This window comes from Triticum urartu, chromosome 4 (assembly GCF_003073215.2).
Source record: "Triticum urartu cultivar G1812 chromosome 4, Tu2.1, whole genome shotgun sequence".
In the NCBI taxonomy this organism is placed as follows: Eukaryota; Viridiplantae; Streptophyta; class Magnoliopsida; order Poales; family Poaceae; genus Triticum; species Triticum urartu.
In genome coordinates, this window is record NC_053025.1 from 315,292,329 (window position 1) to 315,316,117 (window position 23,789).

Consider the following 23,789-nt stretch of genomic DNA (forward strand, 5'->3'; position numbering starts at 1 on the left):
CATGGGAATTATCGTCAAGCTAGTTTTCATCATGCTCATATGATTCGCGTTCATTACTTTGATAATTTGATATGTGGGTGGACCGGTGCTTGGGTACTGCCCTTCCTTGGACAAGCATCCCACTTATGATTAACCCCCCTCACAAGCATCTGCAACTACAAAAGAAGACTTAAGGTAAACCTAACCATAGCACGAAACATATGGATCCAAATCAGCCCCTTACGAAGCAATGCGCAAACTAGGGTTTAAGCTTCTGTCACTCTATCAACCCATCATCTACTTATTACTTCCCAATGCCTTCCCCTAGGCCCAAACAATGGTGAAATGTCATGTAGTCGATGTTCACATAACACCACTAGAGGAAAGACAACATACATCTCATCAAAATATCAAACGAGACTATTGTTCATAGGGGATCCCATGACTACTTATAACAAGACTTCTCCCATGTCCTCAAGAACAAACGTAACTACTCACAAATCATATTCATGTTCATAATCAGAGGGGGATTAATGTTCATAAAGGATCTGAACATATAATCTTCCACCGAATAAACCAACTAGTATCAACTACAAGGAGTAATCAACACTACTAGCAACCCACAGGTACCAATCTGAGGTTTTGAGACAAAGAACGGATACAAGAGATGAACTAGCATTTGACAGGAGATGGTGCTGGTGAAGATGTTGATGGAGATTGACCCCTCCCGATGAGCGGATCGATGGTGATGATGATGGTGACGATTTCCCCCTCCCGGAGGGATGTTTCCCCGGTAGAACAGCTCCACCGGAGCCCTAGATTGGTTCCGCCTCGAGACGGCGACGCTTCATCCCGAAAGCTTCCTTATGATTGTTTTCCTGGGTAAAAGACATCTTATACTAGAAGATGGGCACCAGGGGGTTTCCAGGTGGCCCATGAGGCAGGGGGGCACACCTAGGGGGTAGGGCGCGCCCTCCACCCTAGTGGACGGTGGGTGGCCCCCCTCGGGTGCTTTCTTTGCCTAATATTTTTAATATATTCCAAAACTGACTTTCGTGGAGTTTCAAGACTTTTGGAGTTGTGAAGAATAGATCTATAATATTTGCTCCTTTTCCAGCCCAGAATTCCAACTGCCGGCATTCCCCCTCTTCATGTAAACCTTGTAAAATAAGAGAGAAAAGGCATAAGTATTGTGACATAATGTGTAATAACAGCCCATAATGCAATAAATATTGATATAAAAGCATGATGCAAAATGGACGTATCAACTCCCCCAAGCTTAGACCTCGGTTGTCCTCAAGCGGAAGCCGATATTGAAAAATATGTCCACATGTTTAGAGATAGAGGTGTCGGTAAAATAAAATACGGACATGAGGGCATCATGATCATTCTTAGAATAGCAACATATTTATATTGTCATATGATTTCTTATGTTGAAGTAACAATCTATTCACAATGTAAAGTATGAATCAAAAACTTCATTGAAAACTAGCAAACAATAATCTCAGTCATTGAAGCAATTGCAATTTATCATAACATCGGAAAGAGTCAATAGAAGAGCTTTTCAGCAAGTCCACATTCTCAACTATCATTTAGTCTTCCACAATTGCTCACACTCATGCAATACTTATGGGTATGAAGTTTTAATCGGACACAGAGAAACATAGGGGCTTATAGTTTTGCCTCCCAACCTTTTACCTCAAGGGTAACGTTAACAATAATGCTTTATGAAAGCCCGCATCCAATTGTATATATATATCAGGATCTTTCCAACACATAGTGCTTGCCAAAGGATAAAGTGTAAAAAATTAAAGGTGAAGACCACCATGACTCTTGTATAAGGTATAAGACAAAAATAAAAGATAGGCCCTTCGCAGAGGGAAGCAGAGGTTGTCATGTGCTTTTATGGTTGGATGCACAGAATCTTAATGCAAAAGAACGTCACTTTATATTGCCACTTGTGATAGGGACCTTTATTATGCAGTCCGTCGCTTTTATTTCTTCCATATCACAAGCTCGTATAAAGCTTATTTTCTCCACACTAATATATCATACATATTTAGAGAGCAATTTTTATTGCTTGCAACAATGACAACTTACATGAAGGATCTTATTCAATCCATAGGTAGATATGTTGGACTCTCATGGCAAAACTGGGTTTAAGGATATTTGGAAGCACAATTAGTATCTCCACTTGGTGCAAAGAATTTGGCTAGCATGAGGGGGAAAGGCAAGCTCAACATGTTGGATGATCCATAACAATATAATTTATTTTGGATATAATAAAACATAACCCATTACGTTGTCTTCCTTGTCCAACATCAGCTTTTTAGCATGTCATATTTTAATGAGTGCTCACAATCATAAAAGATGCCCAAGATAGTATATTTATATGTGAAAACCTCTCTTTCTTTATTACTTCCTATTAATTGCAACGATGACCAAAACTATGTTTGTCAACTCTCAACAACTTTTATTCCTCATACTCTTTATATGTGAAGTCATTACTCTCCAAAAGATCAATATGATCTCTTTATTTATTTTTATTCTTTCTTTTTTTCTTTTATCCCCACAAGATCATAGCAAGATAACCAAGCCCTCGACTCAAGACTAATCTTTATTATATATAGCTGGCGGACTCGACTACATAGATAAGGATCAACACAAAAATACAAAGCTAGATCATACTAAACTTTATTCTACTAGATCAAGATATAACCAAAAGGATCGAACTAAGAAAAACGGTAAAGATAGAAGTGTGATGGTGATACGATACCGGGGCACCTCCCCCAAGCTTGGCAGTTGCCAAGGGGAGTGCCCATACCCATGTGATTATGTCTCTTTCTTCGGATGTAGTGATGATGGAGTTGTTGATGATGTAGGCTTGTCGTCCATCTTCCAAGGCATAGGCTCACCATAATATAAGGATGATCGAGTCTCCTGGATTCTCAAATCTGCCGCCAAACTCAGCCTCTTGAATCTATATTCATACTTACAGTTTTGGTTTTGCAGGTCATAGATCTGGACTTGGAGGTGCTCGATTTTCTTGTGAAGCTTGAAGATGGTCTCCCCAATGTTCTTGGCATCTAGCTTGTGGTTGTTGGTGAACTTCGTGATCATCATGTGGTTGGCATTGAGTCTGCGTTCCACCATCCCCTGGCACTTGAAAACTTGTTGCTCCATTGCTTCGAGTCTTGTCTCCATGCTACCGGTCCTCCTTGGTCCCTCAACATCGCAAATGTGCAGCACCCCCTCACGCATCTCAATGGTTTGAGGGTGTTGCAGCACCTCCGTGAGGTAGAGGTTGATGAGCTTCTCAAAAAATTTGTCCTTGGGGGCACTTGAAGATGTCATGGTGATCTACATCTGTTAGAAAAAAAGCTCAAAACAAAAGCAGAGGATTTTGTCGTGGTACCGTGGTCAAAACCTTCGGGAGATTATATAATGAATTTTTACCGACCAAAAGAAGTATCGTGCAAGAAAATGGAGTCCGGAGGGCACACGAGGTGCCCATGAGGCAGGGGGCGCGCCCAGGGGGTAGGGCGCGCCCTCCACCCTCGTGGATGCCTCGTGTCCCTTTCGTACTACTTCTTACTTTCCTATTTTTTTAAGTGTTCCAAAACAGAAAAAATTGCTGTTAGAACCATTTTGGAGTCGGTTTACTTACCATACCACATACCTATTCCTTTTCGGAGTCTGAAACATTCTGGAAAGTGTCCTTTATGTACTCCTCTAGGGTTACGGTGTCAATAACATTGGTTTCAACATTTATGGGATTACCTGAGATATAATGTTTGATTCTTTGACTGTTCACCACCTTCGTATTTGTGCCTTCGAAGTTGTTGATTTTTATGGCACCGAAATGATAGACCTCCTCGATAACGTAAGGAACTTCCCATTTAGAGAGGTTTTTTCCTGCAAAAAATCTTAAACGAGAGTTGTATAACAGAACATAATCATCTACATTACACAACTAGGAAAAGGCCTACTAGTGGCGCACCAGTTTTGCCTACTAATGGCGCACTACTGGTGCACCAGTAGTACCACGCCACTAGTATTTTTTACTAATGGCACACCACTGGTGCGCCATTAGTATCTGGTATACTAATGGCGCACCACACCGTGCACCATTAGTATAGACCACCATGCACCATTAGTATGCCTCCTAGGGGGCCATATTTACCCACGTGCTTTGGCATACTAATGGCGCACAGTGGGGTGATGCGCCATTAGTATCCTTTGGCATACTAATGGCGCACTGTGTAGTGATGCGCCATTAGTATCCTTTGGCATACTAATGGCACACTTTGAGGTGATGCGCCATTAGTATGAATATTAGTTTTTTTTACTTTTCTAATTTTTGCACAGGTTAAAAAATATATTATTGGACAGAATATAGACAGTAGCACACAGCAACAGCAGATTCATCGAATACAATAGAAGATTAGGCTCCGAATACAATTCATCATATTAGTCTCGAATTCAAAAGACCGAACAAAGATAAAACATTACAAGTCTCGAGACCGCGAGTAGCGAGTTATTCTTTACATTACAAGTCGATATCGATCATCTAAACTACCATCACATAGAAGAGAGCTGCGGTCATCACGATGAGCATCATCGCAATGAAACTAGTCTTCATCCGGTTCCTCCAACGCTCCCTCCTCTCTCCCGCTAGATAGCGGGTGTATCTAGATTCCGCCTCCGCCCTAGTGGTGTACCCTTTGTAACTGTTACCGCTGAAACGGTGAACCTGTCTCCGACACTCTTCCCAGTCGTCGTAGACTCCGGGAACCTTACCCTTGTACACGACATACGACGACATCTCTATGCACAAGCCAAACAACAGACATTATATAAGCAATATATAAGTATGCAACAAAAGGATCGGAAGAGAAAAGCAAGACATTAATAGCACGATTCATGGTCCTACTAATAAATAGCATCGATTACATCTAAGTTGAACGACTGTCCAAACCAAAGATACATACAATTCATTAAAGTTTAATTACAACATGAGCCAATCAATGTTTCAGAACTACACAGAGCATCACTACTTTCGACTCGACTCATGGGACCGGAGCGTGGATGAAGCCGCCGTCTGACATGATGGTCATGAAATCGTGGGCGTTGTCAGCCTGCATTTGTAGCGTTGAGTCTATCTCACTGTTGGACGGTTGATATCTGAGGTAGAACTGCCCCGAGGTATGAAGGACATCTTGATGGATGATTTCCGCTAACTCCGACTGGATGCGAAAGAATTCTTGTCTGATGTCCGTGTCCTGGATTGCCGACAAGCTCGCGGCCCAATCTTTGAGATTATCTGGTAGAAGAAGGTGATGATGGTCCCGTACAATCGCCCGCATGTGATGGAGGGCGTAGTAGGCATCCTTCTGACCGCTAGGCAGCTGCTTGACGCAGCAGAACTTAGTATTGTGGGCGAACACGTGCCTGCCGTACCTACGAACTGGCCTGGTGAAGGTGCCTCCAGATTTGGCATAGCCGGGGAGAACATCATCAAGAACTTTCTTGATATTTGTGTAGTCTATCTTGGAGTCACGGTTCGGGTCGAAATACGTGGCCATGGAATATTTCGGGCTTAAGAGGATGAGTGTGCAATGTGTGTCACTGCACAAAACACGGAATGTTAGAAAAAAGAAAGAACGATCGAAATCTAAGAAATCATTTGTTTCGGGGCGGTTAAGGGATGACTTACTCGGGAAAGTAAGACATGAGGAAGTTATCCTTATCTGGGTTTGCCAGAATGACGCCTTCGTGGTGTGAACTCGCGGCTTGGCGGTTCCCAACGCTGCCCAAGAGCTTGGCACGCATGTAGAAGGTGTCGACTATCACGATGTCTGGGGTCTTGTCTCTAATGATCCGCATCTCCATACTCAGCGAAAACAGCCGAACGAAGGTGTAGTGCAGCGGATGAAGGTTAAGCATAGCAAAGATGTCATCAAACCGCAGGACGATCGTACCCCCGATGGCGCCATCCAGAAAGCCCTTGCCCTCTGGCACCTTGGCCACGAAAACCGGTGTCACATCCCTAGTTCTGGTATGCACTAGGCTAGCCCTTCATGTGAGCATCATGTTTAAATTCTAATGAAATTTGAATTGAGGAATTTTCAAAAGCCTCAGAAGACCTCCAAAAATAACCAACATTTAAATCTCATCAAATGAGTCCAAGAAAATGTTCCTGTTATTCTATGAAAATATTAGCATGAGGTAAAATGCAAACCAATATTTTTGGAGTGACTGAAATATTTATTTTGGGCCATTTGAATTAAATCATAATGTATTTGAATTGGCTTTATTTCTGTTATAAAAGAAATACATGCCCAATAATTTTGGAAATTATTGTGGGGCTCTAGAATAATATCTCTAGTCCATACAATAATTTACAGAAGCAAATAAATTTGTTTAATACTCCTACTAAATCAAAACAAATAGAACAAAAATAGAAAACAGTAACAATTTAAAAAAAAATAGAGGCAGAGGAATTACCTAGGCCACTTACCTGGCCGAGCTCCTCCAGCAGGCCCGGCCCGCCTGGCCCCCTCCCCTGTCGTCTTCCTCCTTGCCAGGAGGATGAGCGCGTGGCCACGGCGCGCTGGCATGCGCCTGGCCAGCTCCTGCTCGCCGTCGAGGGCCTGGACGCCTCCACGAGTGCCACGCCACCCCCCCGACCCCCCTCTCATTTCTCCCTCGCTCTCTGGACCTCCCTCCCCCTCGCTCCTCTGATTCCCCCCATGGCCGAGCATGCCCGTCGCCGCCGGTCACTATTGCCACGGCCACTGGCCCTCCCTCGCCCATCCAACGTGCTCACGAGCTCCGCCTCATCTGCCTCTTCCTCCTCGACGATTCTCCCGGCCTCGGACGCGCTGCTTCATCGTCACCATCGCCGTTTCCGTCGCCGGCCACCAAAGCTCATCGCCGTCGAGTTGGGAGCTACCGGACGTCCCCGACCTCGCCCTCGCGCTCGTTGGACTCGCGGCGACCTCCTCTACCGATCCCCCCTACTCCCATGCCCACTAGCTCATCGTAGCACCCGTTCCCGTCGAGCCCGAGAGCTCTTCGCCGCCGGCCAAGTCGCCGCCATGGCTACGGCTGCTGGAGCTCGCACTCAAGCACACAACTGTGCTCAGTGCCTCCCCACGAGCCCGCGGCACGCCCCAGCTCGCCTTTCTGTGCCCCCTAGCGCCAACCCCGACCTCGCCCGAACCCCGGCCGCCGCCGAGGTCGACGCCGTGCTCAACTTCGGCCACCTCGCGGCCTCCCGTCCGTTCCTTTGGATGCGGACGAGCAAGAGCTCCTCCCTAGTGCCCCCAGCGCGCCAAACCACTGCCCGTAGCGCAATCCTGAGCCGCGCAGCCGTCGTTTTGCTCGCTGCCGGCGAAACTCCAGCGACTGCCGACGTGTCTGTCGTTAGGATTAACCCCCCCACCTAATTACCACCTCACTGCCACTGACATGTGGGCCATGCCCCACTGACACTTTTACTTAGGATTTAATTAGCACTAACAGTCTCTGTTAATTAGCCTACTCACTGACCAGTGGGTCCTAGCCGTCAGGTTTGACTCTGGGCGACCGTGTTGACCAGCTAACGTCACAGTGACGTAATGCTGACGCAATAATTCATTTTCTCGAATTAGTTAATTCTAAATAATTCAGAAAATTCCAGAAAATGCCCAAAACTTTTAAAAATCATAGAAAATCAACCGTAACTCCAAATGAAATAAATTATATATGAAAAATTATCAGAAAAATTCAAGGAATCCATCTGTACCATTTTCATGCATGTTGAGAAAGTTAACTTCACTGTTTAGTCCAAAACATGATAATGCATTATTTGAATTCATAGTTTGAATTTGAATTTGAACCTAGTGTTTAAATCAACTTCATTTAATATGATTGCTAGTTGCATTAGCTCAATCAACAGCATATTGCCATGATATTATCATGCATCATAACTGTTGCATTGCATTGATTGTGTTCTTCCTTGTTGCCGGTATTTGTCCCCTCTCGATAGACGTGGTTTCGATAATGAGTTCGATGACACCGATGAAGAGCTATACTATCTTCAGAAATGCCAGGCAAGCAAAAACCCCTTGTTCATTCCGATACAAACCCACTCTCTCGCTCCTGCTCTCTTTTACTGCATTAGGACGACAACGATCATCTGCTACTTGTTGCGGTAGTTGAACCCCTTATCCTCTGCATGACCTGTCATTGCCACAGTAAATAGATGAAACCCACTAGCATGAGTAGGAGTTGTTTGAGCCCTGATGTGCCTACTCATTCATGTTTGTTTGTCATGCCTGCTACTGCTTAGAGTTGAGTCAGGTCTGATTCATCGGGGATGAATCGGAGTTGTGTGAACATGCCCTGCTGTGTGTGAGCTAAGTGTGTGAACACGATTTGGTAAAGGTAGCAGTGAGAGGCCATGTAGGATTACATGGTGGGTTGTCTCATTGAAACCGTCCTCAGGAACTGAGTTCTGTGTTTGTGATCCATGAAACAGCTACTACCACACATTGGGCCCTGAAATATGACCCCGCTCGACTTAATGACCCCTCTCGCCTCTGTCCAGGAGTTGCAGCTAGTTTCTGGTGTTTGTAGGACATGTGTTGGCGGCCGTGCGTAGCGCTGACCCTAGGGGTGGGCTATGTTGCGGTAGATACACCGTGGCACGGTGTACCGAGTCACCCGTTTGGTGTCTCGGGAACCCTGTTCACATCGTTTGGGGCCGTTGAGGACACCCCGGCCGGATTTCCTTGCGGATAGAACCTAAATAGGCGATAAACCTGGACTAGAGACTTGTGAGGTTAGTCAGGTCGTGTTCTACACCCACGTCGGTTTTCGCTTGAAGTCTGCCGAGCACATGTCGTGTGCAGACGCTAAGTGGTGGAAACATGTGTGACGAAGTACACCCCTGCAGGGTTATAAATGATCTATTCGAATAGCCGTGTCCGCGGTAAAGGACTTCTGGGTTGCCTATAACAGTTCATAGACAAGTGAAAGTGGATACTCTAAAACTCGCAAGATAAGTGTGAGTGCTATGGATGGCCTTCTCGTAGGGAGACGAGAGCGGATCCATAGTGGTGTGTTGAATGGTGAATATGTGGACTCGCGTGCGCCACCTCAAAAGAGTTGCTTGCAGTCGTAGTTCAGGTTAGCCACTGAGTCAAAGCTGGCTTGCTGCAGTTAAACTCCACCACCCCCCCTTTCATTGATACCGATGCATATGTAGCTAGATCTGATGTAAGTCTTGTTGAGTACTCTTGTACTCACGTTTGCTTAATTTATGTTTTGCAGAGAGATTTCAGTCTCGCTAGTAGTTCCGCGTGGACTTCGACGTTTAGCTTGATACCTCAGCTACGATCTTGTGCCCTCAGCAGGATCTGGTAGATAGTCAGGCTTCTTAGCCTTTTCCATTTGTAGATGTCTATACTCAGACATGTTAAGCTTTCGCATGTGCTTTGCATTGTATGCTATGACTGCTGGGTCATGAGACCCATGTTTGTAATATCTTGATCCTCGGAGCCTAATAAATAAATACTTGAGTTGTAGAGTTATGTTGTGATGCCATGCTGTATCTACACATATCGAGCATATTGTGTGTATGATTGAAATGCTTGGTATGTGTGGCATCCGACAATCTAGTTGTTTTGTCCTTGGCAGCCTCTCTTATGGGGAAATGTAGTCTAGTGCTTCCATGAGCCATAGTAGTCCGCTACAGCCCGGTTCACCGGAGTCCTGCTAGCCCAGCACTACTGCTCAGGACACTTGACTGGCCGGCATGTGTTTCACTTCGTTCCTATGTCTGTCCCTTCGGGGAAATGTCACGCTGTGATATCCGGAGTCCTGCCTAGCCTGCTACAGCCTGGGTTCCCCGGAGTCCTGTTAGCCCAGTGCTACAACCCGGAATCACTCGCTGATGACCGACATGCTCGATGTGATTCATGTATGCCTGTCCCCATAGGTTAGTGCCGCTTTGGGTTCACGACTAGCCATGTCGGCCCGGGTTCTCTGTCATATGGATGCTAGCGACATTATCATATACGTGAGCCAAAAGGCGCAAACGGTCCCGGGCCATGGTAAGGCGACACCCGTGGGAATACTGTGCGTGAGGCCGCAAAGTGATATGAGGTGTTACCAGCTAGATCGATGTGATTTGGAATCGGGGTCCTGACAGCGTTGGTATCAGAGCTTGACTGCCTGTAGGATTACCAAGCCAAACTGGTCGAAGTTGTGTCTAGAAATGCTTTAGTTATGTAGGGGAATTGATTGTGGAAGGGAACTTAAGGTTCTTTTTACTTCTTATACCTCATGCCCTCTGATCTGAGTCATCCTCTTCTTTTCTACGGGAATTAAGAGCTAGGCCTTCTCATCTATCTATCAGGATGACGTGTTACTAATCCATAGAGAATTGATAGTTTCAAGCCTCAGTTCCGTTCCTACTACTTCCGTATGTTGTCAGTTGATCTCGGAACCTTGATATTGTGTTGTTGAGTGGTTATGCCACCATTTTGCAGGATGTCTCAAATCGTTTTGAGCATTTACAGCCGTTATGCTGTCTGAGTCATCCCAGGTTTCTAAATAGTCTGATGCATTTGCAAATCCCTTCCTCCTGTTCCTGATGTCCTTTTGGGCCAGATTAATCACACTACATGTCAGTTGAGGTACTCTATTGCCTTGACATATATGTTGGAGCTATTATTATGACCCTAGGTGTTTAGGGAGTCACCTAGTAATCTAGCCGTGTTTTGTGTTTCCGATGTGATGATTCTGGCCATTATTCTCAAAAGCATCCCGTGATGCCATGTAGTGGTAGGTATTCTATTCATGGGTCCTTGAACCCGAGATTCACCCTACTTACTTCATGCTGATAGTGTTTGTTAGTTCCTTTAGAATATTAGTAACCTTTGCGATAGTCCTCGAGGTCCGTGGTATTTCCTTCTTCCAAATACTATGAACCACCTATGGCAGAAGTTTGTTGTATCAAAAGATCACAACCAGAGTGCTCTTAATGAGTTCTCCATTCTGCATTGTGAATCTGCCAGTCCTACCTATCTGCATGGGTTGTCCGGAAGAAATGTTGAGCTTTGCTCGACATACTAATCCATGCATCCACAACTCAGAAAATTTTATGTTCCTTGAGTTGTTCCTCTTCAGTTGTATTCCGACCATCTTCTATCAGTTGATAGCCAAGAGTATGTGTGCATTTGTGTTCATCAATGCCTATTATTCTTGTGGTCCGTCAAGCCAATCTATTCCGGAATGACTAGGAGAAACAAACTCTAGTACCTCATCCATCTCTGGGATTGGGTCAAAGCAGTTGTATTCCGCAGATCAGAATGCCAATCCAGCTTCTGTTCTACTCTACCTTGGAGTGTTACCATCTTTATGTCAGGAATATCATAGGAATTGCACATCCTCCTATGAACTCTTGATACAGTGATACTTCTCGCCATCATTTTTCATTCCTCGGTCCCGTGTTGTCGCAACCGGAATGCCGGCAAGTGAACCATGATGTGTGAAATCAATACTCCTAGCAACTAGTTGCTAGGTAGCTAATGGACAATAATTTCTTTCTTAGCATGTTGGTTATTGAATCATCATCCTAAGATTGATCGTGCTACCTAGTCCACTTTTCCTGGTGCACTCTTTGATCAATGAGTTAGGATTGTGTCAATCCCTCACTCTTTTGATCATATCATCTTGCCCTGAAAAGCAAGGTTGTTCTCGAGCTTAGTAACATATCGGTGGTTCGTGATTTCCCGAAGATCTTCTCGGAAGTATTACTTGGTTGTCACCTGACCGCTATGTTTAGTTCGTGATCAAGTTGGTTTTCTTTCAAACCACCCATTCTCCAGGAATCTGTGTTGGATACCCCTGAGCTAGTTGGTTAAGCCAAACAACAACTTGGAGAGTTGGAAGATAAAAGCTTGTTTGACTTAGTTCATGTTAGGGGATATCTTTTGTGTGTGTGTGTTGAAGAAAGATGATATCTCCATCGATCGGTCCTCGTGATCAGTTGTTGGATCTATTGCCTTGTCAAAACTTTGACTTGAGTATGGACTATCGTCAAGTCAAATTAGAACCAACGATGTTCGTAATGTTGTCTTACTCGTGGTTGGTCCCTCGAGCATACACCATTACATCTTTGGTATGTCTAATGCTATCATCGTGTTCACATGATGGTGGAAGTCCAGTGATATGGAAATTCTAATGAGTTGTTGTTGAGCCCATCAACAGCATCTTGTCTCCTCCATGATTCATGTTGAACATTGAGCTAGTGCTGGGAACTTGTGTGAGCATTTTCTTCATGCCCCGTTCATGAGGCATATGTTTGGATGAAAGAAGTGACTTCCTCTAATTCATGTGCACTCGATGTAAGTTGCCGCCATGAATTTGAGAAAGGTTTGTTTTGCTTCCTCTGGAATCATCCCAAGTCAGTCATGCATGTGCGAAGTATTCTATGGTCTGATAGACTGATCATCTACATTCTATACGTATCCCTAGCACACCAAGCCACTGATTGATTTGTTCAAGGAGAAGAAGTTTCTTCTTAAGGGTTAGACCTACACAAGGACTTCGATATCCTCGTTGATGGTTCCCCCAGAACTCGGTAGTGTTTCATTTTAAGACTACCAGGTGACCATATTTGTCTAGGACAACGTGTTCACATGCTTGTAGCAGAACCGGCTCATGTTTTGGAGCCTACTACCGTAGTTCATTCCCCCGAGAATCTTGCAACGTTGTCTCGTCGATTTGTGTTGCAAACCTTCCTTTTCCTTTCTAGACTCGATGAGTCTGGAATATCCTGACACCAACCAGATCTGAATCTTAGACAGATATGATGGTTGGAGCATTTTCCAAGAACTATAATATTGGTCTCTCGATAACCGGTAAAGTGGATGTCGTGGCCAACACATCCAGCCGGAAGACCTATTATTGTAGTATCTCGATTAAAGAAAGATGGCCACCTCCCCATAAGGATTTCTTAGGATTTACTCCAGAAGTTGTTCCTTATGGATCTATTGTATTCTGAAGTTCGACCACTACTTGATGGCTATGTTGATGCTTTAAAGCATGACCATGGTAACCGGTACATCAAGGAGAACATTAGAAGCGGAGTGCTAAATGTCTCTCGGTCGATCATCCAGATTTCATTCCCTTGGCCTCGCTAAGGGGAAATCTGAGAAAGTGTTATCTTTCTTTGCATCCGCATCTTCCACCATTATTCATCATGGTAGCATGTTGTGTTGCCAGGATCCTTGACACGGATATTGGTAAAACCTTGATAAATATGGAGATGCTCAAGTTCTTGAGAGCACGCGCAAGCACTAGGTTTTATCGTTGGCGTTAACTGGGATTTGCTTCCTATTTCCTCGGTTATGTTATAACCTTTCAAACAGTCGAATCTCTCTCTACTGTTGGGTTTCTCCCCAGTTACTAGAATCATTCCCAACATTTGCATTTTGTTCCCAGCTTGCACCTCAGTAGTTGTTGTTCAGGGTCATCTTCAAAAGTGGATTTCCCATGGGTCCCATCCATTTCCGATGATAAGAAAAATCGTCCATTGCGTTGTCTTCAACAAGGTAGTCCACATCATCCATTCTGGCATGGGTATGCCATTCGTTCGAACTCGTTCACACGATCATTTGTGATTGCCTTAAGCTGGTATAAAGAATTTCAATGATCTCCGAATCAAAAGTAATTCTTTTTGCCACTTAAGGGAATAATTCTGCGAGTCACCTTCCTTAAGATGTCTCGTTATGGTATCATGGCAATTTCCCTCGCTACTTTGAAACCCTCGTCAAATTGTTTCTTCTATCGCTCCTGATGCAAGTTTTGCCTCTCAGCTCCAGAGATGTTCCTATGTCTCACTCCATGAGTTGATCCTGAGTTGTTCGATCTTCGAGAAGATCGATCCTTCTAGAGTTTTCCCTTCCCTCTCGTTGTCATGTTGGTTGGAGTTCTCAGAGCAAGACATCAAGACAATGATGGTGATCGAATCAACAACCTTATGAGATGCAACCTGGATCGTGAAGATTATGTTAGCTTGTGTTTTCCCCTTCATCTTACCTCACGACTTGAATCTCGGGACGAGATTCTTGTTTAGTAGGGGTGAGCTGTCACATCCCTAGTTCTGGTATGCACTGGGCTAGCCCTTCATGTGAGCATCATGCTTAAATTCTAATGAAATTTGAATTGAGGAATTTTCAAAAGCCTCAGAAGACCTCCAAAAATAACCAACATTTAAATCTCATCAAATGAGTCCAAGAAAATGTTCCTGTTATTCTATGAAAATATTGTCATGAGGTAAAATGCAAACCAATATTTTTGGAGTGACTGAAATATTTATTTTGGGCCATTTGAATTAAATCATAATGTATTTGAATTGGCTTTATTTATGTTATAAAAGAAATACATGCCCAATAATTTTGGAAATTATTGTGGGGCTCTAGAATAATATCTCTAGTCCATACAATAATTTACAGAAGCAAATAAATTTGTTTAATACTCCTACTAAATCAAAACAAACAGAACAAAAATAGAAAACAGTAACAATTTAAAAAAATAGAGGCAGAGGAATTACCTGGGCCACTTACCTGGCCGAGCTCCTCCAGCAGGCCCGGCCCACCTGGCCCCCTCCCCTGTCGTCTTCCTCCTTGCCAGGAGAATGAGCGCGTGGCCGTGGCGCGCTGGCACGCACCTGGCCAGCTCCTGCTCGCCGTCGAGGGCCTGGACGCCTCCACGAGTGCCACGCCACCCCCCGACCCCCTCTCATTTCTCCCTCGCTCTCTGGACCTCCCTCCCCCTCGCTCCTCTGATTCCCCCCCATGGCCGAGCATGCCCGTCGCCGCCGCTCACTATTGCCACGGCCACTGGACCTCCCTCGCCCATCCAACGTGCTCACGAGCTCCGCCTCATCTGCCTCTTCCTCCTCGACGATTCTCCCGGCCTCGGACGCGCTGCTTCATCGTCACCATCGCCGTTTCCGTCGCCGGCCACCGAAGCTCATCGCCGTCGAGTTGGGAGCTACCGGACGTCCCCGACCTCGCCCTCGCGCTCGTTGGACTCGCGGTGAGCTCCTCTACCGATCCCCCCTACTCCCATGCCCACTAGCTCATCGTAGCACCCGTTCCCGTCGAGCCCGAGAGCTCTTCGCCGCCGGCCAAGTCGCCGCCATGGCTACGGCTGCTGGAGCTCGCACTCGAGCACACAACTGCGCTCAGTGCCTCCCCACGAGCCCACGGCACGCCCCAGCTCGCCTTTCTGTGCCCCCTAGCGCCAACCCCGACCTCGCCCGAACCCCGGCCGCCGCCGAGGTCGACGCCGTGCTCAACTTCGGCCACCTCGCGGCCTCCCGTCCGTTCCTTTGGATGCGGACGAGCAAGAGCTCCTCCCTAGTGCCCCCAGCGCGCCAAACCACTGCCCGTAGCGCAATCCCGAGCAGCGCAGCCGTCGTTTTGCTCGCTGCCGGCGAAACTCCGGCGACTGCCGACGTGTCTGTCGTTAGGATTAACCCCCCCACCTAATTACCACCTCACTGCCACTGACATGTGGGCCATGCCCCACTGACACTTTTACTTAGGATTTAATTAGCACTAATAGTCTCTGTTAATTAGCCTAGTCACTGACCAGTGGGTCCCAGTCGTCAGGTTTGACTCTGGGCGACCGTGTTGACCAGCTGACGTCACAGTGACGTAATGCTGACGCAATAATTCATTTTCTCGAATTAGTTAATTCTAAATAATTCAGAAAATTCCAGAAAATGCCCAAAACTTTTAAAAATCATAGAAAATCAACCGTAACTCCAAATGAAATAAATTATATATGAAAAATTATCAGAAAAATTCAAGGAATCCATCTGTACCATTTTCATGCATGTTGAGCAAGTTAACTTCACTGTTTAGTCCAAAACATGATAATGCATTATTTGAATTCATAGTTTGAATTTGAATTTGAACCTAGTGTTTAAATCAACTTCATTTAATATGATTGCTAGTTGCATTAGCTCAATCAACAGCATATTGCCATGATATTATCATGCATCATAACTGTTGCATTGCATTGATTGTGTTCTTCCTTGTTGCCGGTATTTGTCCCCTCTCGATAGACGTGGTTTTTGACAATGAGTTAGATGACACCGATGAAGAGCTATACTATCTTCAGAAATGCCAGGCAAGCAAAACCCCCTTGTTCATTCTGATACAAACCCACTCTCTCGCTCCTGCTCTCTTTTACTGCATTAGGACGACAACGATCATCTGCTACTTGTTGCGGTAGTTGAACCCCTTATCCTCTGCATGACCTGTCATTGCCACAGTAAATAGATGAAACCCACTAGCATGAGTAGGAGTTGTTTGAGCCCTGATGTGCCTACTCATTCATGCTTGTTTGTCATGCCTGCTACTGCTTAGAGTTGAGTCAGGTCTGATTCATCGGGGATGAATCGGAGTTGTGTGAACATGCCCTGCTGTGTGTGAGCTAAGTGTGTGAACACGATTTGGTAAAGGTAGCGGTGAGAGGCCATGTAGGAGTACATGGTGGGTTGTCTCATTGAAACCGTCCTCAGGAACCGACTTCTGTGTTTGTGATCCATGAAACAGCTACTACCACACATTGGGCCCTGAAATATGACCCCGCTCGACTTACTGACCCCTCTCGCCTCTGTCCAGGAGTTGCAGCTAGTTTCTGGTGTTTGTAGGACATGTTTTGGCGGCCGTGCGTAGCGCTGACCCTAGGGGTGGGCTATGTTGCGGTAGATACACCGTGGCACGGTGTACCGAGTCACCCGTTTGGTGTCTCGGGAACCCTGTTCACATCGTTTGGGGCCGTTGAGGACACCCCGGCTGGATTTCCTTGCGGATGGAACCTAAATAGGCGATAAACCTGGACTAGAGACTTGTGAGGTTAGTCAGGTCGTGGTCTACACCCACGTCGGTTTTCGCTTGAAGTCTGCCGAGCACATGTCGTGTGCAGACGCCAAGTGGTGGAAACATGTGTGACGAAGTACACCCCTGCAGGGTTATAAATGATCTATTCGAATAGCCGTGTCCGCAGTAAAGGACTTCTGGGTTGCCTATAACAGTTCATAGACAAGTGAAAGTGGATACTCTAGAACTCGCAAGATAAGTGTGAGTGCTATGGATGGCCTTCTCGTAGGGAGACGAGAGCGGATCCATAGTGGTGTGTTGAATGGTGAATATGTGGACTCGTGTGCGCCACCTCAAAAGAGTTGCTTGCAGTCGTAGTTCAGGTTAGCCACTGAGTCAAAGCTGGCTTGCTGCAGTTAAACTCCACCACCCCCCCTTTCATTGATACCGATGCATATGTAGCTAGATCTGATGTAAGTCTTGTTGAGTACTCTTGTACTCACGTTTGCTTAATTTATGTTTTGCAGAGAGATTTCAGTCTCGCTAGTAGTTCCGCGTGGACTTCGACGTTTAGCTTGATACCTCAGCTACGATCTTGTGTCCTCGGCAGGATCTGGTAGATAGTCAGGCTTCTTAGCCTTTTCCATTTGTAGATGTCTGTACTCAGACATGTTAAGCTTCCGCATGTGCTTTGCATTGTATGCTATGACTGCTGGGTCATGAGACCCATGTTTGTAATATCTCGCTCCTCGGAGCCTAATAAATAAATACTTGAGTTGTAGAGTTATGTTGTGATGCCATGTTGTATCTACACATATCGAGCATATTGTGTGTATGATTGAAATGCTTGGTATGTGTGGGATCTGACAATCTAGTTGTTTATCCTTGGCAGCCTCTCTTATGGGGAAATGTAGTCTAGTGCTTCCATGAGCCATAGTAGTCTGCTACAGCCCGGTTCACCGGAGTCCTGCTAGCCCAGCACTACTGCTCAGGACACTTGACTGGCCGGCATGAGTTTCACTTCGTTCCTATGTCTGTCCCTTCGGGGAAATGTCACGCTGTGATATCCGGAGTCCTGCCTAGCCTGCTACAGCCTGGGTTCCCCGGAGTCCTGTTAGCCCAGTGCTACAGCCCGGAATCACTCGCTGATGACCGACATGCTCGATGTGATTCATGTATGCCTGTCCCCATAGGTTAGTGCCGCTTTGGGTTCACGACTAGCCATGTCGGCCCGGGTTCTCTGTCATATGGATGCTAGCGACATTATCATATACGTGAGCCAAAAGGCGCAAACGGTCCCGGGCCATGGTAAGGCGACACCGGTGGGAATACCGTGCGTGAGGCCGCAAAGTGATATGAGGTGTTACCGGCTAGATCGATGTGATCTGGAATCGGGGTCCTGACAACCGGGTATGCCACATCATCCTCTCTGAGACACCACTTCTCCAAAGAAAGAACACTGTCATGCAGACTCCGCATAGCACCGGTTGCATCATTGAGCATATTTGTCGGTAGCATCGCCCTACCCTCCACATACACCCTCCTCGAGATATCCTTAGGTGAAGGTGGCCCGTCCTGAGCACGGATCGTACTCGGTGCCGGCTGGCCCGCACCGGCGCCCTTTTTAGCCTTTCGTTTCCGTCCCTTCTTCTTGATCTGCTATAATGGGACCGAATTCTGCTCATAGACCGCCTTCTTGAGCGTGTTGGGGCTGATAATATTTCGCACCTCAGCTATCTGAGGCTCGGTGAAGGCGGCAGCTGGAGGCCTCTCCTGAGAACTGAACGCCAGACGACGCCTGTTGCAATTGGGTTTCTTCGCCATACCAGCTAGATCGCGGTCGTCTTGGTTGGGTTCTTGAGAAGGAGGCCCGCAGAACTCGTCAATGTACCCATGTTCGGCAAAGTACTTATCGACGTTGGTAAATGTACCGTCGTCGTTTTCGTTGTCGTCCGGATCCTGTGCCATATGCATGTCCGGATCCTGTGCCATAGGGATGTCCGGCATGTCCGGTAGCGTTGCGGCGTTCTTGCCATGGCTTGGCGCCGACACGACCGGCGGTCTTGTCTGTGGGGTGGTGTCCCCCGCCCCAAACGAATCTGGCTCTTCGGCCAAAGCAGGGGCCAGCTTACGCAGGCACTGAGGGTCATCTCATCTTCTTTGTCGGCCCCAGCGGGTCGAATCAGAGGTAACAGCTCGTCGCAGCCTGGCAGCACCCGAACCACTTCAACCCTATACACTGTGGGTGGCATCGGATTACCGTGGAACACGGGGTTGCCCGGTTGAACGATTCTGCCCTTGGCGACATCGACCAACTCGCCGCCCACGAAGTGCAGGAGAGTGCAAGGAACGTCGGCGGCGCCCTGCGAAAACATGTAGGTCGTCAGTGATGCCCAGTCAAAGGCAAGGAGATGAAGTCATCGGCCGAGAGGCTTAGTTACGGTGATGCCGTCGAGCTCGGCTAATGTCGAGGCACCGCCAACGGCGGGCGTGCAACTGACAGAGGGGCCGCTTGCTGGCGAGGTGTCGGCCGGCGTACACCTGGGTGTATTAAGCTCCAATGCCCGTGCCGGCGCCGGAGACACGAATACTACCTCCGCCAGAGACACCAACGGCGCCACTGGAGACACCAATGGCGCCGCGTGCGCGTTGTGCGAGTTGCTGGCCGTGAAGCTGGGAACCGGGGGAGGCCCCTGTTGGCCGCCCGCAATCCATGTCGTCAGCCCATGAATCAACGTAGGCACCATGGCGTTGAGCGTCGTTCCCAGTTGTTGTTGCACTTGCTCTTGGACAATCTCCGGAATCCGCGCCACTTGTGCCTTGAGTGCTTCAACCTCGCGCGACTGGCTTTCCGAGCTGGTCTTTTTCTCCTTTCGCCCACCTGCGGTATAGTATGACGACCATTTTGTGGCAAGCCTTTGCCGGCCACACGACCAGCTGACGTCGGCTTACTGAGCTTATCCTTGTTTTTCATTACGTTCAATGCCCTATTTAAAGGGGTGTCGAAAGGGGAGCTCTGAGACGACCCCGCGCTACTGCTTTCATTGTCCCGCGGAAGGAACGTGAACCATTTAGAAATATTGGGGATTAATTAGAATGCAATCATATGGAGCTAATTACACGGGGGATGTATTCCTTACCAGAACAAGCTCAACCGCCTTGGTCTTCGGATCCGTGGTAAGCTCCTTTGTTACCGGGTCCTCCTTGTACCGGGCCCTGAGAAAGTTCCTAGTCTGGTTGTCACGGTATTTCTCAAAGCAGGGCGGTAGGCCTTGCTCGGCACGCTCCGCCTCCTCCTTGTCCCATATAGGCTCCGCCACTCTATAACCACCGGGACCGAGTTGGTGGACCCCTAAGTTCAACTTCCGCATTTCTTTCCCCCACTGACTTGATTTGGAGGTTGCGCTGCTCTCGCACTTGATCTTGAACTCCTTGTAGTCATCTTCACTCATCAAAGGATATTTCACCTTGATCTTCTCATAACTATCACCTTTTTCAATCATTGCCTTCATCGTGCTTTTCCAAGTAGACAAGGCCGTGCTCATCCTCGTGAGGGCGGCACCATTCACTTTATTCCCTGAGAGGCGTGTGTTTGCAAACTCAACGGGGAACTTGTATCGTTCATGCAGCTTCGTGAAGAGGAGGCTGCGCAAATTCCCTCGGTCCTTATGCCTTAGGTTCTCGGTGTTGATCGAGATGGTGCTCCGCAGAATGCACCCGAGCTGAACCGAGTACCCCTTGACTACTTCTTTGGGCGCCGTCGGATGCCCATTGGAGTTCACTTCAGTATATTCCTCCCTGACGGTGCCGAGCATGCTCAGGCACCGGTCCTTCCGTTGCCTCTTTGGTTGGCTGCCATCTATGCGTGCGCCGCCATCATCAGTGGTGGCATCCGTGGCGCCATCATCAGTGGTGTCATCCCCGAGGCCACTAGGGGTTGTGTAGTCAGGATCGGTGTCTTCCGCGGTGTCCTCATAGCGGTGAGGTTCTTCCTCCAACTCCTGGGACAGCTCCCAGAATTGCTTGCCGCCCGAACCGCCGGCCTCATCGTTGTGGGCCATGTTTCGCTCTATATAGGAAAAAAGTTTGGTCAAAAAGTTGGTTATTGTCAAGGAACAAGATCATGGTCTCATCATTTAGGGTTTTTCGACACTCAGGCATCCTAAAAGCTAAGCTTTTATCATTTAGGGTTTGTCGACGCCGAGGCACCCTAAAAGCCTAAGCGTACATCATTTGGTTCTCATCAAAATCGAGGCACCCTATAGAAGCCAAGTTAAGTTTTCATCATTTAGGGTTTATCGATGCCGAGGCACCCTAGGTTGGGCCTAATCACTTGGCACTAATCACTTGGCTCTATTGCCACCTATGTTGGGTTTATCATCTAGGGTTTATCGATGCTAAGGAGAATTCTAAGTTGGGCCTAATCACTTGGCTCTATTGCCACCTATGGTTTAATGTAGCAAGAATGGCGGGGCAGTTGATCCTACTTAACTAAGTACTAAGATACCCCGGCCCATGCATTAGTCGCAAGTACCCCATATGTCCTATTTTTAGCAAAGTCATGCTAAAATTCACGGAAAATTTCAGCATGACCTTTGCTGAAAATAGGACATATGGAGTACCCGAATTTGCCGGAACGGAAGTTAATCGACATTCTGGCAAACTCAAGGGCCTCTCGGGGTACCTGCAAATTCATCACGACACAATGGTCGGAGACAAAACCCAGCAACTTTACAAGTCTTTCACAGATTTGTTTGCAAGTTCTGATATGTAATAAAGATGAGCCTCAAAGATGAGCCTCCAATGCTGATTTGTTTGCCTCAAGACAAGATGAACCTCCAATGCAACAAGTAATAAAATGTTTGCAAGTTCTGATATGTTTGCAAGATGAACCTCCAGTGCAACAGTCTTAGACATTAGGACACTACAATGATCTACAACCTTATGTAAAGTGCCAACTCCACATATTTCTTTTTCACAGCTTTTATATTATTTCTAGAAGCAACACAACAGGGTTAAACACCAGAATCTTGAGTTTAATTTGATTAAGATGCATTGTCTTGAGGCCTGGATTACTTGTCTTTGTGTGTCAGCCAGCTCATGCATGCATGGGCATCTAACTCACTGGTATCAGATCTGGTTATTAACAGAACAACAGGAGAAAAAAGAAAAAAATCATATAGAAGCACATATGAGAACATACTCAAGTCAAGCATTGTGACAGGTTCTCAACATGAACATGAACATGCATTGAAAGTCATATCACCTGGGCTGGGCACCATGCCACCGCTGCCCTAATTAAACCCTAAAATAAACATTTCTCTTTCGCCTCCCCCTCCTATCCCTCTGTCTCTCTTTCCCAGCTCCAACCCCAAACACAAATTAAACCTTATATTTACTTGTAATTAAGATTTAGCCCTGGATAATCAACATACTCATCTTGAACCCTATATTTACTTGTAATTAAGAGTCCATATCTCTTGACTAGAACCACACCAAACCCATCTTGTGTTATGTATCACACCAAATAGACCAGCAACTGAATACTGGGGCTTTAAGTTGCTTGTAGAGACTAGATAGCTCTACTCATTCTCAGGAGCCAGCACTACATACTTTATCCTATATTTTATTTTACTGGGATATAATAAAGAGCACACTTTGCAATTAGTCTGTATCTAGTTGCAAACAGGACTGGATCCAGTTTCAGTCCTACATGTCTCTTACCTTGCAGGACAGTGGTAGCAGCACACTGCTTGCAATGGTTAATGTCCAAAATAACTCATTTTCATCTATAAACGATGGACAAATACATGATACAGTGCATTTTTCTTCAGTGTGTCCAGTGCATTTGCTAGGGGCAGCAAGGATAGGTAAAAGATTAGGTAGGAAATGATACCAGGGAAGTGACACGGGAAGAAGAGCCGCAGGATGAATACAACGAATGCAATCCAGGCACCAACCTCTCCCCTGCAATTTTGATGTTTGATGATCACAAATTTGATTCAAATGTCTATATCTAATGCTGTACAATTAAAGCAACAGAGGATATAGCACCATGGAAGTGTCAGCCAGTGAGGCAGAGGCAGTGATCCTTCAACCAATAGACAACAAGCATGAAAAAGATACCTCGACTTTTGCAGTTGAGTGTCCAAATCTTGCAGGTACCAAGTACTCCAATGCACATGGAGTACTAATTATTCATGTTTGCTAGGCACTACTCCCACAATTTTTTGAACCTAATTTGACCTAAATTCGAGAGGGATTTGACCTAAACCTAGCAAAAGAGAGAAGAAGAGGGCATGGCCGGGAGGGAGGAGAGGAGGAAGAGAGGAGAAGAGAGGCAGAGGGAGGAGGGTTACCTGACCACGATGAGGTGGTGGCCGGAGCGGAGACAATGGAGGGCGGAGACGGCGAGCTTGGGGGAGGCGGGATAGGCGGCGGGGAGGTCGCGGGCCTCCTCTCCTGGTGTACGTGGGGCGGCTCCGAGGCTCCAAGTCTCCGGCGGCTCCGAGGATCCAAATCTCCGGCGGGTTTCTATGGTTTTGAGGGAGGTGAGGGAGGCGGTGCTCGGGGGGGGGGGGGGCGGCGCTTGATGGGGAGGAAGGGGAGAGGGAGGCGGCGGGGGTGGCTGCGGCGCAGTAGGTCGGGGTAGCGGCGGCGGCGGCGCGGTGGAGGGAGGGATGAGGGAGGGAGCGGCGCGGTGGAGGGAGAGTGTGGGGACCCCGACTCATAAGTCGTGATCACCGAATGCACGTGTACAGTGATCCTAGAGATCAATGCTCACTGAACACACAAAGGCTGAATAACAAGAGTCTTACATCCATACATATCGTCTTACACAAATTATGACCATTTTGGTCAAGTCTTACATAGATAAAGCCACAAGGGTTGAATACCAAATAAACTTAAGCAGCGGAA